The sequence below is a fragment of the Elephas maximus genome, chromosome 2, assembly GCF_024166365.1.
Source record: "Elephas maximus indicus isolate mEleMax1 chromosome 2, mEleMax1 primary haplotype, whole genome shotgun sequence".
In the NCBI taxonomy this organism is placed as follows: Eukaryota; Metazoa; Chordata; class Mammalia; order Proboscidea; family Elephantidae; genus Elephas; species Elephas maximus.
In genome coordinates this window covers 138,174,590-138,193,637 of record NC_064820.1, presented here as the reverse complement: position 1 = coordinate 138,193,637, position 19,048 = coordinate 138,174,590, and the positions used below count along the sequence as shown (strand labels likewise).

Here is a 19,048-nt window from a genome sequence, read left to right as displayed (position 1 = left end):
ATTTTCTTTCCTGTTTCTCTGGACTGTTCCTGGAATAATAATAGTTCAAACTCACAGAGAGCTACCACAATTTCAGTTCTGTTCCCATGGCCCCAGAGTTACTTTTTTGAACTGCGCTTAGCCTTCCAAATTCTCACACCCCTCCCCACCCACCCAAGAGTTTGTTTCTTTGTTCCTCTTCTCTGCCAACATTCCATAATTAAGGAAGTTTTGCTTCAAGCCGTCTGGGCACAGTCTAATCCTAGATGTGTGTGGCGTGCGTCACAGGCCCATTGTAGCACATTGAAAGGCTATGCTGCAAACACAGGGGAAAAGTGGTTTCTTACCATTTAATACATAGATTTGTGGTGGGGGAGGTTTTCTCCATCGGTGTCCATCTGTTTGCTAGTGTCAGTTAAATGAATTTCCTTGCACTACAAAAGGTAAATTGTTCAAAATTAAATACTGCCTTGAAATGTTCTGTTCCCAAACTTCACTCTCTGTTAAACTCTGAGTGTCTCATGTGGCAACATGGAATTTTAGTTTTCAGTTGCCTTAGTGTCTTAGTTATCTAGTGCTGCTATGACAGAAAGACCACAAGTAGATAGCTTTAACAAACGGAAGTTTCTTCTCTCATAGTCTAGGAGGCTAGAAGTCTGAATTCACGGTGCCAGCTCCAGGGGAAGGCTTTCTCTCTCTGTCAGCACTGGGGAAGGCCTTCTCTCTCTGTCAGCACTGGGGAAGGCCTTTGCCATCAATCTTCCCCTGGTTTAGGAGCTTCTCAGAACAGGGACACAGGGTCCAAAGAATGTGCTGTTCTCCTGGCTCTCGTTTCTTGGTGGTATGAGCCCCCCACCCCCCGCCCATCATCTCTCTGTGTGCTTCTCTCTTTTATGTCTCAAAAGAGATTGACGCAAGATATAACCTAATCTTGTAGACTGAGTCCTGCCTCTAATCCTGCCTTATTAACATCATAGAAGTAGAATTTATAACATACAGGAAAATCACATCAGATGAGAAAATGGTGGACAATCACACAATACTGGGAATCATGGCCTAGCCAAGTTGACATACATTTGGGGGGAACACAATTCAATCCATAACATCAGTTAATATTAACCACAGTTATTAATAAAGCTAAAAAAAAAGTTTTAATGCATGCTTTGATTCTTTTTTAATATGCCATTTTGTGTTCTAAAATGCTAACTGTAATTATTTTATTACATTATTCATTGAAATATATGTATAGTATTACTTCTACAAAGCCTTGAAGTCCTTTTTAACATATGTATTTATGCATGTGTTACTTTGAAACCCAGCACTCAGATGGCATGATTATATTTTGATCTTGAAAACTCACATTTTACTTTTTATTCAAGTGATGGATTAATTAAGAGGCCATGCTAATTCTACTGTTTTCTGCAACTGAAACTCTTATTGGATAAGGACATATGAACGTTGTGTAAAGGTTGTGCAGATCATGGGCAAAGTGTCCAGTAGCAAGCAATTCAGCAGAGACTGAAGGGAATATAATGAAGTTATTTGCTCATGAATTTATACATGGAGCGTGGCTAAAGTCATCTTGCCCATCTAAAGTGATGGAAATCTAATAATTAAGCATACGTTTAAAACAAGGATCATATTCTGTTACTTAATTGCTGATTTTCTCAATAATCATAGAATGTACAGTTAAAGCTGGTATTGACATATTATAAATGGGAAATATAATTTTGGGGTCATATTTTATTATTGCCTTTTTTGGTGACACTTAAATGGAAATTGGAGTCCTTGGGGAGCACAGATGGTTAAGCTGTCAGCTATTAACCAAAAAGTTGGTGGGTCTAATCACCCCAGAGGCACCTTGGAAGAAAGACCTGGCAGTCTACTTCCAAAAGATCACAGCTATTGAAAACTCTAGAGAGTGCAGTTCTACTGTGACACACATGGGATTGTCATGAGTTGGAACTGACTTCATGGCAATTGCTTCGATTTTTTTTTAAGTTGAAAATTAGTTGAAACTTGGAAAGCTTGTTAATTTTTTTCTTCTTTTTCTTAAATCTTGAAATGTATTATTTTGTCTTGTAGAAGGTGGTGGTTTGTTATCTTTTTTTTTTCCAATAATTCTTTGAGCATGTTACTTAAATTTATTACTAAATCCTCACAAAGATGTTTCCTAATAATTTACAGGTAGGATATTGAGGAAGGAGCCCTGGTGGCGCAATGGCTAAGCACTAGGCTACTAGCTGAAGGGTTGGCAGTTTTAAACCACCCAGCTGCTCCGCAGGAGAAAGACCTGGCCATCTGCTCTGATAAAAGTTACAGCCAAAAAACGTTATGGGACAGTTCTACTCTGTCACATGCGGTAGTTATGTGTTAAAATTGACTTGACAGCACCTGACAACAAGGCTATTGAGGACATAGATTTTACCTTTCATTTGGGACAAAATAACTGAAGCATAATCCAAAATTGGAAAATTTTATTTAATTCATGTGATTCCTTTACATATGTGATCTACTACACAATTAAATTCATTTTTGTATTTCTGTTGTAGGCTTTGCTGACACATTTTCTTTAAGGGAGTAACACATTCCATTTAGATGATGGCAACTAAAAATGAGGCTGTATCCTGCATTTTCATTCTTTATTTCCAGACACATGGCTCATTTAAGAAATCTGGACTGAGATTCCAATAGTCCTTGGCTGCTTAGCCTAAAAGCTGGGCATTAATTAAGTGTATTTATCCAATAAACAAATCTCCTTTGGTTCTCCCATGCTGCAGCAGCTATAAAGATGAATAAGAGTTTATCACATCCCTAAAGGAACCTTTAATGCAGCCAGTAGGATATTGATTAGCATTTGAATAGCGGGTCCTTAGCAAAGCACTTTAACACACATGGTTTCAATTGATGGATATTTGTAGCATGTGGTTGTGGGTATGTGTTTAATTCCCAGATAAATCTGATGGCTTAATACAGAGACATCTTTCTCTTCTATAAGCAGACTGTGACCCTGTAGATGTGACTCATTTTACAAATATATATTCATTAATCATATGGGAAGCAAGAAAATGTGGTGTGCTCAGCATAAAACCTATCCCAATTTCTGAAAAATCTATTCAATATTCTGCTCGTATACTATGCAGTGGTTCACTGGAGGGATGGGATGCGGAGGGTGCGAAGTGCACTGGGTGACACTATCAGGGGGGTGACACCAAAATTAAAAAAAAAAAATTACTGTCTATAAAATTTTCATGCAGGGTTTCAGCAGAAATTTATTGTTTTTTTTTTTAATAAAAATATCCCTGTAGTTAGTTATAACAATTTTTTTTGTAAGCCCAGTTTACATGTATAAATACACCTATAAGACTAAAACTCTATGCTAATTTATTTTTCAACCTAATGCACACCAGTCAGAGGTGTCATTAATACCCAGTTAGAATGATGCTTCGAACCATGTGGTTTCATCTGCCAACACTGCAGGCATGAGCTGTTGATTTCGTTGCTGCTGGTGTTTTTATAGTTGCTGATTTTGTCAAATATTCTGGTGATTTAGCTACGGTATTGTGGTAGTCATCATAGGGGTGACACTACGAGTTAACACACTGGGTGACACCCAACCTTAATGATGCCACTGATACTGTGTGCTTTTTTGCATCTTGTTTTTGGAAAGATGAGCAAATGATCAGGGTGGAGTATCAAAACACATCATGGATGTTGATAAACTCTGCCAAGGCCAAAAATGTAAGTGCACATTTGTGGAGAATTTGGGTTTGATACCCTAACCCATAACAAATTCAAATAGTCTTCTATTATTTCCCAATAGCCAACACCAATCATAAAATTTAGACATTTTCCTTCTAGAGTGGGCAATGATACAGCTTAATGATTTATCAGATAATTTTCAAACTTTTTTGTTTTGGTTTGGTTAACCTAGCCTGAGACTGTGTCTAAAATACATGAGGGGAGTGAAGGAAGGAATTGTTCAGCTTGTTCTTGGCAGAAAAGTGGTATTGCTGAATAAGATCACAAGTTATGGCTGGTATGGTTTGGTAATAGTTTTTCCACTGTACAAAGCCAGACAATCTCAGCCAAACACCAGAGTAGAATCTACACTGTCAAAATTGAAAAATGAAAAAAGTGGTAGCAATTACAAAGCTGGGGAATTCTAGCAGTTCACTTAGAATTTGGCACTTGCACGTTGCTGTACCAAGGAACGTATGGGTACCAACAATTGCAGCCTGGTCTGCTGCCATATTGCCTGGAGGGTATTTGGCACCTAGCTTGATGATGGAGAGCTGGTGGTACAGTAGTTAAGCGTTCAGTTGCTAACCAAAAGGTTGGCAGTTCAAATCCAGCAGTCATTCCTTGGAAACCCTATGGGGCAGTTCTACTCTGTCCTATAGGGTCTCTGTGAGTCCGAAAACAGCAATGAGTTTTTTGAGAGATTAATGACAAGGCATAAGTACTTGATTCAGACTTCTTCATTCAAAGTGTTCTAAGATTATACGTCATTAAAGATTCTGACATGCATTGTTACTGCAGCACTCTTCCAATTCAAAAACAGAATTGCAAATATTTGTTAAGCATTTATTATGTACTTTATTTGTTTTGTTGTTAGTTGCCACTGAGTTGGCTCTGACTCATGGAGACCCTATGTACAACAGAAGGGGTGTTGTCCTTCCTGAGCCATCTTCATGATAATCGTCGGGTATGAGTTCATTGTTGTGGCCATTGTGTAGTGTCTTCCAACCTAAGGGGCTCATCTTTGAGCACTATGTTAGGCAGTATTCTGTTGTGATCCATGTTTTCATTGGTTAATTTTTGAAAGTAGAGTGCCAGATCTTTCTTCCTACTACGTGCTTTAAAAAGTGTTCAATCCTTTCCACGTGTTAATTTAATTCTCACATCAACCCTATGAAGCTAGGTTTTTTTTTGTTTGTTTGTTTAGCCTCCTCTCTAGAGATGAGGAATTAGAGGCATGGGGAAGTAAGCACGTTGCCTGGATCACACATGTGGTGAGTCTGTCACTGGAAGCCACATGCACACCACCATTCTACAGTGCCTTGGTATGAAGAGTGAAGCACCCGTGTTCAGCAGGAAATCTATATTCCCTTCCATAGGCCCTTGTTGTTGTTAGTTGCTGACGAGTCCATTCAGACTCATGGTGACCCTGTGCATGCAGAGTAGAGCTGCTCCATCGGGTTTGCAAGGCTGTGACCTTTCGGAAGCAGATCATCAGGCCTATCTTCTAAAGTATGTCTAGGTGGGTTTGAACCACCACCATTTTGGCTAGCTTTGGAACACTTAGCCGTATGCATCAATTCTGACTCATAGCACCACCTAGGGACTCCTTTATAGGCCACTAGGGTTTTTTGTTGATTTTGTCGTTTTCTTTTTTTAATTCTTTGTCATCCCTAGAGCCATTTTCTGAGTCAACTAGAACTTTTCCAAAGCACATCACCATCCAGCACAGCTGATATATTTAAGATGTGGCCCTTTTGGAATCCACGTGTGCTGCTGTTATTGAAAGTGTTACCCCAGGCCCCATATACTCATTCTCCTAACATCAAGAGAGCGCTTTTCTTTCTTCCTTTTATCTTTGCGATCTCCACAACATAGCCATAGACTGTATCGCTTTTCAAATTACAGTTAAAAGGCTTGTTTACCATAACATAAAAAAATGCAGCATATCAAATCTGAGGCCCCAGGAATAATTGCTGTACCTGCGTTAAATGTCTTTGCTTCAGGATTGTTTTCTCCCATTGAGGAGGGTAACCTCTGCAGGCCTCCAGAGCTCTCACTAATTGAGGTCACAGTAGGCTAATGCACTTTCCCCCAATAGTGATTGTGTTTTCCTTTTTTTGTGAACTTTTATTTTTTAATTTTTGTTGTGCTTTAAGTAAAAGTTTACAAATCAAATCGGAGTCTCATACAAAAATTTGTAAACACCTTGCTATATACGCCTAATTTCTCTCCTCCTTATGAGACAGCACGCTCCTTCCCTCCACTCTCTCTTTTTGTGTCCATTCTGCCAGCTTCTGAACCCCTCTACCCCCTCATCTCCCCTTCAGAGGGGAGATGCCCACATAGTCTCATGTGTCTACTTGATGCAAAAAGCTCATTCTTCACCAGCATCATTGTCTACCCCATAGTCCAGTCCAATCCCTGTCTGAAGAGTTGGCTTTCGGAATGGTTCCTGTCTTTGGCTAACAGAAGATCTGGGGACCACGACCTCCAGGGTCATTCTAGTCTCAGTCAGGCGATTAAGTCTGGTCTTTTTACAAGAATTTGGGGTGTGCATCCCACCGCACACCCCAAATTCTAAAAAAAAAAAAAAATTTTTTTTTTTTTTTTTAATCCCACTACTCTCCCGCTCCTTAAGGGATTCTCTGTTGTGTTCCCCTGTAGGGACAGTTATTGGCTGTAGCTGGGCACCATCTAGTTCTTCTGGTCTCAAGCTAATGTATTTTCTGGTTTTTGTGGCCCTTTCTGCCTCCTGGACTCATAATTACCTTGTGCCTTTGGTGTTCTTCATTCTCCTTTGCTACAGGTGGGTTGAGACCAATTGATGAATCTTAGATGGCTGCTTGCTAGTGTTTAAGACCCCAGATGCCACTGTCCGAACTGGGATGCAGAGTGTTTTCTTAATAGATTTTCTTATGCCAATTGACTTAGATGTCCCCTGAAACCATGGTTCCCAAACCCCTGCCCCAGCTAGGCTGGCCTTTGAAGAATTCAGTTTATTCAGGAAACTTCTTTGCTTTTAGTTTAATCCAGTTGTGTTGACCTCTCACGTATTGTGTGTTGTCTTTCCCTTCACCTAAAATAGTTCTTACCTACTAATTAATGAAAGCCTTTCTCTCTCCCTCCTTCCCTCCCGCCTCTCGTAACCATTAAAGGATATTCTCTTCTCTGGTTAAACTATTTCTTGAGTTCTTATAACAGTGGTCTTATACAATATTTGTCCTTTTGCAGCTAATTTCACTCAACATCATGCCTTCCAGATTCCTCCATGTTATGAAATGTTTCACAGATTCATCATTGTTCTTTATTGATGCGTAATATTCCATTGTGTGAATATACCCTATTTTTTTTATCCATTCATCCATTGATGGGCATCTTGGTAGCTTCCATCCTTTTGCTATTGTACACAGTGCTGCAGTGAACATGGGTGTGCACATATCTGTTTGTGTAAAGGCTCTTATTTCTCTAGGATATAGTCCAAGGAGTGGGATTGCAGGATCATATGGTAATTTTATTTATAATTTTTTAAGGAAGTGCCAAATCGATTTCCAACGTGGTTGTACGATTTTACATTCCCACCAGCAGTATGTAAATGTTCCAGTCTCTCCACAACCTCTCCAACGTATATTAGTGTGTGTTTTTTGGATTAATGCCAGCCTTGTTGGAGTGAGATGGAATCTCATTTACTTTTGATTTGCATTTCTCTATGACCATGTATCTGTTAGCTACCTGAATGTGTTCTTTATTGAAATGTCTGTTTACATTCTTTGCCTATTTTTTAATTGGGTTATTTGTCTTTTTGTGTTGAGTTTTTGCAGTATCATGTAGATTTTTGAGATCAGACACTGATCGGAAAGGTCATAGCTAAAAACTTTTTCCCAGTCTATAGATAATTTTTTACTCTTTTGGTGAAGTCTTTGGATGAGCATAAGTCTTTGATTTTTAGGAGCTCCCAGTTATCTGGTTTCTCTTCTGCATTGTTAGTAATGTTTTGTACACTGTTTATGCCTTGCATTACAGCTCCTAGCATTGTCCCTATTTTTTCTTCCATGATCTTTATCGTTTTAGATTTTATATTTAGGTCTTTGATCCATTTTGAGTTCATTTTTGTGCATGGTGTGGGGTATGGGTCTTGTTTCATTTTTTTGCAGATGGATATCCAGTTATGCCAGCACCATTTGCTAAAAAGACTATCTTTTTCCTATTTAACTGACTTTGGCCTTTGTCAAATATCAACTGCTCGTATGTGGATGGATTTATGTCTGTTCCATTGGTCTATGTATCTGTTGTTGTACCAGTACAAGGCTGTTTGGACTACTGTGGCAGTATAATAAAAAAAAAAAAAAGGTTCTAAAACCAGGTAGGGTGAGGCCTCCCACTTTGTTCTTCTTTTTCAATAATGCTTTACTTCTCTGGGGCCTCTTTCCCTTCCATATGAAGTTAATGATTTGATTCTCCATCTCATGAAAAATGTTGCAATTTGGATCTGAATTGCATTGTATCTATAGATCGCTTTTGGTGGGATAGGCATTTTTACAATGTTAATTCTTCCTATCCATGAGCAAGGTATGTTTTCCACTTACGTAGGTCTCTTTTGGTTTTCTGCAGAAGTGTCTTGTAGTTTTCTTTCTGTAGGTCTATTACATCTCTGGTAAGATTTATTCCTAAGTATTTTATCTTCTTGGGGGCTACTGTAAATGGTATTGATTTGATGATTTCCTCTTCAATGTTCTTTTTGTTGGTGTAGAGGAATGCAACTGACTTTTGTATGTTTATCTTGTATCCTGATACTGTGATCGACTCTTCTATTAGTCTCAGTAGTTTTCTTGATGGTTCTTCAGGATTTTCTGTGTATAAGAGCATGTTATCTGCAAATAGAGATAATTTCACTTCTTCCTTACCAATGTGGATGCCCTTTATTTCTTTATCTAGCCTAATTGCTCTGGCTAGGACCTCCAGCACAATGTTGAATAAGAATGGTGATAAAGGGCATCTTTGTTTGGTTCCCGATCTCAAGGGGAATGCTTTCAGACTCTCTCCATTTAGGATGATGTTGGCTGTTGGCTTTGTATAAATGCCCTTTATTATGTTGAGGAATTTTCCTTCTATGCCTGTTTTGCTGAGAGTTTTTATCATGAATAGGTGTTGAGCTTTTTCAAATGCCTTTTCTGCATTGATTGATAAAATCATGTGGTTCTTGTCTTTTGTTTTATTTATATGATGGACTCCATTGATTGTTTTCTAATGTCGAACCATCCCTGCATACCTGGTATGAATCCCACTTGGTCATGGTGAATTATTTTTTTGATATGTTGTTGATTTCTATTGGCTAGAATTTTGTTGAAGGTTTTTACATCTAGGTTCATAAGGGATATAGGTCTGTAATTTTCTTTTTTTTGTGGTGTCTTTAACTGGTTTTGGTATCAGGGATATGCTGGCTTCATAGAATGAGTTTGGAAGTATTCTGTCCTTTTCTGTGTTCTGAAATACCTTTAGTGGTAGTGGTGTTAATTCTTCTCTGAAAGTTTGGTAAAGCTCTGCAGTGAAGGCATCTGGGCTAGGGCTTTTTTTTGGGGGAATTTTTTGATTACCTTTTCAATCTCTTCTTTTGTTATGGGTCTATTTAGTTGTTCTACCTGTGTTAGTGTTAGTTTAGGTAGGTAGTGTATTTATAGGAATTCATCCATTTCTTCTATGTTTTCAAATTTGTTAGAGTCCAATTTTTCATAGTAATTTGATATGGTTCTTTTCATTTCAGTTGGGTCTGTTGTAGTATTGCCCATCTCATTTCTTATTCAGGTCATTTGCTTCGTCTCCTGTTTTTCTTTTGTCAGTGTGGCCAATGGTTTGTCAATTTTGTTAATTTTTTTAAAGAACCAGCTTTTGGTCTTGTTAATTCTTTCAATTGTTTTTCTGTTTTCTATTTCATTTAGTTCTTTAATTTTTATTATTTCCTTTCTTCTAGTGCCTGAAGGTTTCCTTTGTTGCTCTCTTTCTGTTTGTTCAAGTCGTAGGGATAATTCTTTGATTTGGGCCCTTTCTTCTTTTTGTATGTGTACATTTATTGATGTAAATTGACCTCTGAGCACTGCTTTCTCTGGGTCCCAAGTTTCTGAAAGGAAATGTTTACATTCTCATTGGATTCTATGAATTTCTTTAATCCATCCTCATGTCTTCTATAACGCAGTCTTTTTTGAGCAGGGTATTGTTCAGTTTCCAAGTGTTTGATTTCTTTTCCCTGCTTTTTCTGCAATTGATTTCTACTTTTATGGCCTTATGGTCAGAGAAGATGCTTTGTAATATTTCGATGTTTTGGATTCTGCTAAGGTTTGCTTTATGACCTAATATGTGGTCTATTCTAGAGAATGTTTCATGTGCACTAGAAAAGAATGTATACTTGGCTGCTGTTGGGTGGAGTGTTCTGTATATGTCTATAAGGTCAGGTTGGTTGATTGTGGCATTTAGATCTTCCGTGTCTTTATTGAGCTTCTTTCTGGATGTCCTGTCCTTCACCGAAAGCGGTATGTTGAAGTCTCCTACTATAAATGTGGAGTTGTCTATGTTACTTTTCAATACTGTTAGAATTTCTTTCATGTATCTTGCAGCCCTGTCATTGGGTGCATAAATATTTAATATCGTTCTATCCTCCTGGTATATTGTCCCTTTAATCACGATATAGCATTCTTCCTTATCCTTTGTGATGGATTTAACTTTAAAGTCTATTTTGTCAGAAATTAATATTGCCACTCCTGCTCTTTTTTGATTGTTGTTTGCTTGATATATTTTTTTCCATCCTTTGAGTTTTAGTTTGTTTGCGTCTCTAAGTCTAAGGTGTGTCTCTTGTAGGCAGCATAAAAACAGGTTTTTTTTTTTTTTTTTTTTTTAATCCATTCTGCCCCTCTCTGTCTCTTTTTCAGTGCATTTAGTCTTTTAACATTCAGCGTAAGTATGGATAGGTATGAGTTTAGTGCTGTCATTTTGATGTCTTTTTTTGTGTGTTATTGACAGTTTCTTTTTCCCACTTAATTTTTTGTGCTGAGTAGTTTATCTTTACATATTGTCTTTTCCTCTTCTTTGTTGTTGTTCATTTTGTTTCTTCTGAGTCTCTATTTTTTTCTTGTATTTTATTTTGATGAGTAGGATCATCTCTTTTGTGGTTATCTTAATATTTACCCCTATTTTTCTGAGTTTAAACCTAACTTTTATTTCTTTATATTGCCTTGTGTTCCTCTCCATGTGAAAGATATATGACTACATGTCTTAAAATTTAGTCCCTCTTTATTGTTTTAATGTTGTCTTCTTTTACATAATGACATCGCTGTTTCCCTGTTTTGAGCATTTTTTTAATCTTGATTTATTTTTGTGATTTCTCTGTCTGGGGTGACATCTGATTACTCTGTCCAATGTTCTAGTCTTGGGCAATACCTGATATTATTGATTTTGTAACCAAAGAACTCTCTTTAATATTTCTTGTAGTTTTGGTTTGGTTTTTACGAATTCCCTAAGGTTCTGTTTATCTGGAAATGTACTCATTTCACCTTCATATTTGAGAGATAGTTTTACTGGATATATGATTCTTGGCCGACAGTTTTTTTCTTCAGTGCTTTATATAAGCAATCCTATTGCCTTCTTGCCTGCATGGTTTCTGCCAAGTAGTCTGAGCTTATTCTTATTGACTCTTCTTCGTAGGTGACTTTTCGTTTATCCCTCAAAACCAAAAACCAAACCCAGTGCCATGGAGTCAATTCTGACTCATAGTGACCCTATAGGACAGAGTAGGACTGCCCCATAGAGTTTCCAAGGAGTGCCTGGCAGATTCGAACTGCTGACCCTTTGGTTAGAAGCCATAGCACTTAACCACTACACTACCAGGGTTACCCATTTATCCCTAGCTGCTTTTAAAATTCTCTCTTTATCTTTCTTTATCTTTGGTTTTGGCAAATTTGACTATAATATGTCTTGGTGTCTTTCTTTTAAAATCTATCTTATATGGTGTTTGATGAGCATCTTGGATTGATATCTTCTCATCTTTCACGATATCAATGAAGTTTTCTGCCAATAAACCTTCAACAATTCTCTCTGTATTTTTTGTTATCCCTCCCTGTTCTGGTACTCCAGTTGCATCTAGGTTATTTCTCTTTATTATAATCCCACATGATTTTTAGGGTTTATTCATTTTTTTTAAATTATTTTATCTGATTTTTCTTCAAATATATTGGTACCAAGTGCTCTATCTTCAGGGTCACCAATTCTGCCTTCCACTTGCTCAATTCTTCTCCTTTGACTTTCTATTAATTGTCTAATTCTGTAATTTTATTGTTAATCTTTTGAATTTCTGATTGCTGCCTCTCTATGGATTCTTGCAGCTTATTAAATTTTTCATTATGTTCTTGAATAACCTTTTTAAATTCTTCAACTGTTTTATCTGTGGGTTCTTTGGCCAGTTCTGCATATTGCCTGATCTCCTTCCTGATGTCTTGAAGAGTTCTGTATATTAATCTTTTGAAATCTGCATCCAGCAATTCCAGGAAGGTACCTTCATCCAGGAGATCCTTTGATTCTCTGTTTTGAGAGCTTGTTGAAGCGATCATGGTCTGTTTCTTTATGTGATTTGATATGGACTGTTGTCTCTGGGCCATCTGTAAGTTATTTTATTAGTTTATGTTTGCTTACTGTATCCTAGTTTCTTCCTTTGTTTTGTTTTGATATGCCCACATGGGTTGCTTGAGTGAGCTAGCTTGATTATTTTCGCCTTCAGAGCCCTGACGTCCTGTTACCAAATGTCTAGAGCTGTTATCAGGTATATGAGCTTATGAGTCCATTCACTTTTCTTGTGTGGATTCAGCTCAGGTGTCCAGGTAAATGGTCATCAAGTGTGTGGTACAGGCTCTGTCCTACAGTCTTAGAGGGGCGGGGGTGTTTGGCATAGGTACTGGTATATGGTTGCAGCAGGGGGTCACACTCTGAATAAGGTAGGGGACTGAGTATCTTCCCTCAAGTGGCTCTGAGGAAAGCATATCTTTGTTCCCTAGAGCATACAGGTGGGTGGGTTTTATAGACAGACCATGGGCACCCAATACTTTTGGTCGTTAGGACTGGTAGTTACCAGTTATCCTTGGACCCCTTTCATGGGTGGCTGGGTAACCTGAGTGGAGCCACCAGTTCTTATGCCCCTAATGTGCGTAGGTGAGGACCCTATTTAATAGGGAAAGCATTGTCCAATATCAAACGCCCACCTCTCCACCACACAGCTTAAACAGTTGTAGTCTGCCAGCAAGGGCCTATTCTTCTGAAATAGGCCCACACAGGTCCATGCAGTGAGGAAGGGTATTCAAAGCCCACAGACTGTTTATGCCTGGACAGAAGCTGCTTCTGTCCTGAGCGCCCCAGGTTAGTGGAGCTGGCAAATTATCTTTTCCCCTTATTGTGAATTTATCCTTCTCCAAGTCCGGGAGCATTGCTCAAAGTGCTCAGATGGGCCTAACTCAGGCTCAGGGAAGTCAACAGCCACCGAAGCTGGCTGGGGGGTGGGGGGCACAGTAAAATATACACAAGTACCTAGCTTTTGCCGAGAGCGTCGTTCTTCTCTGAGTCCGGAGGTGTGAGCGGGCAGTGCGAATGGCTGCTTCTCCCTGAGGAAACTGCAGCTGAACACTACTAGCAGCCCGCTGCAGTCACTCCCATGAATGGTGCCTGAGGGATCCCAGTGATTCAGGTCCAGTAACTCCTCTCTGCTTCTGAACCAACTCTCCCTCCCCTGGCAGTCAGTTCATTTTCTAACTTTGCCTTTGATGTTCAGGGCTCCTAGCTTGTCATAAATATAATTGTTTCACTTGATTTTTTGGCTCTTTGGTGTAAGAGAGATTGCCAGAAGCATCTGGCTATTCCGCCATCTTGGCCCTGCCTCCTTGTTTTTTTTTAAAGATCTTTTGAGTGAGGGGTGGGGGAAAAGGTACATATATTCCATCAGAAGTATTTAAAATAGAAGATAATTTTTACCATTTCTTTGCTTTTCCGCTCCAGCACTGTAACTTTATGAGTCTTTGAGTTTGTCAGTATTGTTAGAACAGTTAATGTAGATTTAATGTGAAATGTGATTGAAAAGTTTGATTGCTGTACTTATTTCTGACTTCGTTAAATGTTTTAATAAAAAAATAGCTTAAGATTGAGTAACAGTTAAATGTTTTTGTGTACCGTGGATTTCATTCCCACTCATAGGGACCCTATAAGACAGAGTAGGACTGTCCTATAGGGTTTACTAGGCTGTAATCTTTATGGGAGAATATCACCAAGTCTTTTCATCCACAGAAACCCTGGTGGGTTTGAACCACTGACCTTTCAGTTAGCAGCTGAGCACTTAACCGCTGTGCCACCAGAGGTCCTTAACAGTTAAATAGTGCCCACTTAATGCTATTCAATTGATTCTTTATTAAAATGAATATTTTGCATTCAAACTTTATAATTTATTATTAACAGAAATGTTTCTTATAATCAAAAAACTTGTGGCCTTCGAGTTTATTCTGACTCAGAGTGATCCCATAAGACAGAATAGAACTGCCCCATAGGCTTTTCAAGGAGTGGCTGGTGGATTCAAACTGCCGACCCTTTGGTTAGCAGTCATAGCTCTTAACTACTGAACCACAAGGCTTCAACACATATGTAATAAAAGTTGGTTGGAATTTGGGATGTTGTATTCACTCCCGTGTTCCTCGTACCTAGAAGGGTTCCTGGAACATAACTGATGCTCAGTAAGTATTTGTTGAACTCATGCATAAATGGTTGAAAATGAAATTAAATTCCTTAAGTTTATTCAAAAATGTAACTGTTTTTCTCTACAAATATTTAAGGGTATGGTTGATGAAGAAAATCAGCAATAACGTGGGAAGCAGCAGAAGCTGAGGCAAATCATGTGTTTTGTCACTGTGCCCCCCATCCCTGCCCAAGATTGTTCTTTTGAGGTCCTTGAGGTTGGGAGACTTTCTCATTCATCTCTGCATTCCTGGCATAGTGCTCTATAAGTAGTTAGTAAGAATGAGGGAATGACTGAGCAAACTGAAAAACTTAACCTCATCTTTTTATTCATACCTAGTTTGAACAAATCTCAGGTACAGTAACTGCAGTGTTTGGTGAACATGTTTCTAATGGCTTAAGGCAGGAACGAGCACCCGTGTACATGGGGAGCAGCAATCTAACATCTCAGGGTTGGATGAGACCTCACAGGCCAGGGGCTCTGACTGCCCTGTGGTACTTAATGGTCTTCACAGCATCAGCGCCAAGAGGCCACTTAGCCTCTGCTTTAACACTTCCTGTCAGTTCCTCCTTAACTTTGCATAAACAGGACTATGTTTCCTGAGGTTGGTTCAGCCTGTTGCAGCCTCATACAACAAACATAGATTTCCAGAAACAGGGTATCCCTGTTAATATTTGAAGATAGCTCTTTCATTTCCAGAGACTACTCTACACCAGAGAACTTGGGCTATTTGTATCAGTACTGTGGCACAATTTCCTGCCCCTCTTCTTCCTGATTACTGTCCTGTGAGCTGATCCTAACTGTTTATGTTAGTAACTAATTGGGCAACAATACTCAAAGAATATTAATGATTCAATGTTAATCTCAAGAAAGCTTCCAGTGATTTGCTATAGCATTCTATTCTCAGAAAAAATAGGTATTCAGTGAATGTTCTTGAAGACTTGCTTGATTGACTGATCTACACCCGTAGTTATATTCTCCTTCACATTGTGTGGTCCCTCACATGTGCTTCCTCCATAACCGTGTCTCCTTTTTCGATACCTCCTCTCTTCTCATCCATGTAAATGTTTCCATCAGCACACCCCAGTCCTTCATTGTGGCTAATGCCCCACCATTCATAACTTCCTGCACTTTGTTCAGTTTGTTTTGGAAAGTCTAAAATAAATACTCTGTTTTTAAAAGTTCTCTAATTTTTTTAACAGAAGCTTCTTAACCTACTCCTACCTCCTCACATGCTGAAACAGGGAAACAGTGCAGCAGGCAGACAGTGACAACAGGACACCAGGAAATGCCCGAGAATGTCAGCGCCACCTTGACATGATGTTTTCAGGAATTTGAACAACACATATAAGCATTTCTAAGAAACATGCGAGTCCAGTATATGATTTTTATTTGAAATATCCACAAAAGTTGCAATTAACAATTAGATATCTTTGAATTTAAGGGTATGAAATACTGACCACAGTGTACACGATTAACAATCACAGCGCTACTTATCACCATATAAAACCCAAACCCATTGTCATCGAGTCAGTTACGACTTAAGCTGTCATATTTTCAGTCTGTGCTTAATGTGTTAATTCCACAGAGGAAAATATGTATAGCAATGTCATGAACTTCACAAATATTTAGTTTGTAGGCCTCCAAAGTAGTTTTAGGGAACACTTATGGTGTTTTTTTAAATTATGGGATTTAACTTCTGAAGTGCCAGAATTCATAAGTTTATATCAGAATATTCGTGCTCTATGGACAAAACTAATTTACATTTGGATGATTTCTTTCTAGATACTGAGTATATGGAACTAATGATCTTGGCCATTAAAAAAAACAAATACATAAAAGATATTATCATTTAGGACCAACAAGTAATTGAGCCAATGCTCGTTTTTTTCTTAAAGGTTGATTTGTGGTACATAGAACTCATTCGTAATTGGGAGTTAGTCTTGGCTACACCATATGTGACCATAAGAAGGAACATTACCTTTAACAGCTGTGGATTCCTAATGAAGTGAAAACATGCACAGTTAAGGTCAATAAAGTTCTACTGCTGCAGTTTTCTATTGTCTCATCGTAACAGGCTGCCAATAAGGGTTTCATTCGTCCCAGCATTTTTCTATGTATTAAAGAATGTGAGATTATTGCTTATTATGCTCTGATGCTTCTGGAAAACTGATTTAATATTTCACCTTCCTATATATACAGGGCTTTCTAGCTACCTTTTGTGGTAAATGTGTATACTAAAAATTTCTACATCTAGGTAACACCTGAAAGATGCCATTATCAATCAACTATGGGGTTTAAAGAGAATTTATTTATTCTAAACCCAAAAATAAAAGAAGCCAAGATAATGTCAGATATTGAGAACATATTGGCATGTTTACAATTACTATTTTGTTTTAATCATTTATAACCTTTTATTATGTTTTTAGGAATACTCTATTTGCAATGAATTCCTTTGAGTAGTATTGATTTTGTAGTTGAGAGCTTGTTAAATAAATTTGCTATGTTGGTATACCAGCATAGTGAATTTGGAGCACTGGTGGTGCAGAGCTAGGCTGCTAGCCAAAAGGATGGCAGTTGGAATCCACCAGCCACTCCTTGGAAACCCTATGGGGCAGTTCTACTCTGTCCTGTAGGGTTGTTGTGAGTCAGAATCAACTCTACGGCCGTGGGTTTTATAGTGAATTTAATAATGTAATTAGTAAACTATTTTCGTTGTGGAATTGAAACAGTCATACTGTTTTTCAACAGTTTGCTAGGAGCTGTGCCATGAATTAAGTCTTCATTTTAATATGCTCTAATTTGTTTAATTTGGAAATTATCGACTAATATCATTAATTTCACATGCAAGTAAAATTATGCTGAAAATAATTCAAAAATGGTTGTAGCAGTACATCAACAAGGAACTGCTGGAAATTCAAGTTGGATTCAAAAGAGGATGTGGAGAGAGGGATATCATTGCTAATGTCAGATGGATCTTGGCTAAAACAGGGAATACCAGAAAAATGTTTACCTGTGTTTTATTAACTATGCAAAGACTTTCATCTGCGTGTATCATAACAAATTATGGTTAACACTGTGAAGAATGGAAATTCCAGAAGGCTTAATTATGCTCTGCTCATAGACCCAGAAGCTCTTGTTTCAACAGGACAAGGGGACACTACATGGTTTAAAATTAGGAAAACTGTGTATCGGGGCCGTATCATTTCATCATACTTATTCAGTCTTTAGGCTGAGCAACTAATCTGAGGAGCTGTACTATATGAAGATGAACAAGGCATTAGGATTAGAGGAAGACTTGTTAACAACCTTCAATATGCAGATGATACAACCTTGCTTGCTGAAAGTGAAGAGGAATGGATGCACTTACTGATGAAGGTCAAAGACCACAGCCTTCAGTGTGGATTACACTTTAACATAAAGAAAACAAAAATCTTACAACTGGACCAATAAGCAACATCAAGATAAACGGAGAAAACACTGATGTTATCAAGGATTTCCTTTTTGCTTGGATCCACAATCAACACTCATGGAGGCAACAGTCAAGAAATCAAAGGATGTATTAAAATGGGTAAATATGTTGCAAAAAAAACCTGTTTAAAGTGTTAAATAGCCAAGATGTCACTTTGAGGACTAATGTGTGACTGACCCAAGCCATGGTATTTTCAGTTACCTCACATGCATGCGGAAGCTGAACAATGAGTAAGGAAGGCTGAAGAACAGTTGATGTCTTTGAATTATGGCATTGGCAAAGTCTATTGAATATGCTATGCACTGCCAGAAGAATGAACAAATCTGTCTTGGAAGAAGTATAGCCAGAATGCTCCTTAGGAGCAAGGGGGGTGAGACTTTGTCTCACGTACTTTGAACATGTTATCAGGAGGGACCACTCCCTAGAGAAGGACATCATGGTTGGTAAAGTAAAGTAGAGGGTCAGCAAAAAAGAGGAAGACCCTCAATGAGATGAATTCACATAGTTGCAAAAAGGGGCTCAAACATAGAACAATTGTGAGAATGGCACAGGACCAGGCAGTGTTTCATTCTGTTGTACATAGGGTCAACATGAGTTAGAACTGACTTGAAGGTACCTAACAACAATAATTGTTATAAAACAGAGGGTGTGTTTTTCGGACTCTAGCCACATTTATCTCCTCAACCAAATTCTTTTCTTTGTGGGTAGGTAAAAGAGAAGTTATAGCACTTTGTGGAAAATGGAAAAATATATGTACTGAAAGCAATTGTGGGTAAATTGCTGAATAAATCAGGATAAAATGAAAAGGTAAAAAACAAATGAACAAAGAAAAAAACCTCTTTTTATTTATATTGATGGCAAGACTAGTGGAAGAAATACTTGGGATTGCTTCCCTCCTGCCCTGCCAGTTTCTTTGTTCTATAAATAATGTGAATTCATCATGAAGCAGCACAACATAGCCATGATCAAATTTTGTGGTGAAAAGAAAGTAAGGCCAGAACTTAATATTTCTCAAATTCTATCTCTGATATAACTAGCTGATTAATATCTTGCAAGTCACTTGTTTAATCTGAGTTCCTAAGACTTTCAGCTAGTTTAAGGGA

General features: G+C 38.1%; 1 protein-coding gene across 2 annotated transcripts in view; it reads left to right on the top strand.

The window, feature by feature from the left end:
• The window catches only part of PRR16 (proline rich 16), a 255,749-nt gene that overhangs the window by 158,547 nt on the left and 78,154 nt on the right, over nucleotides 1–19,048 (top strand). The gene's annotated exons all lie outside the window — the stretch shown is intronic.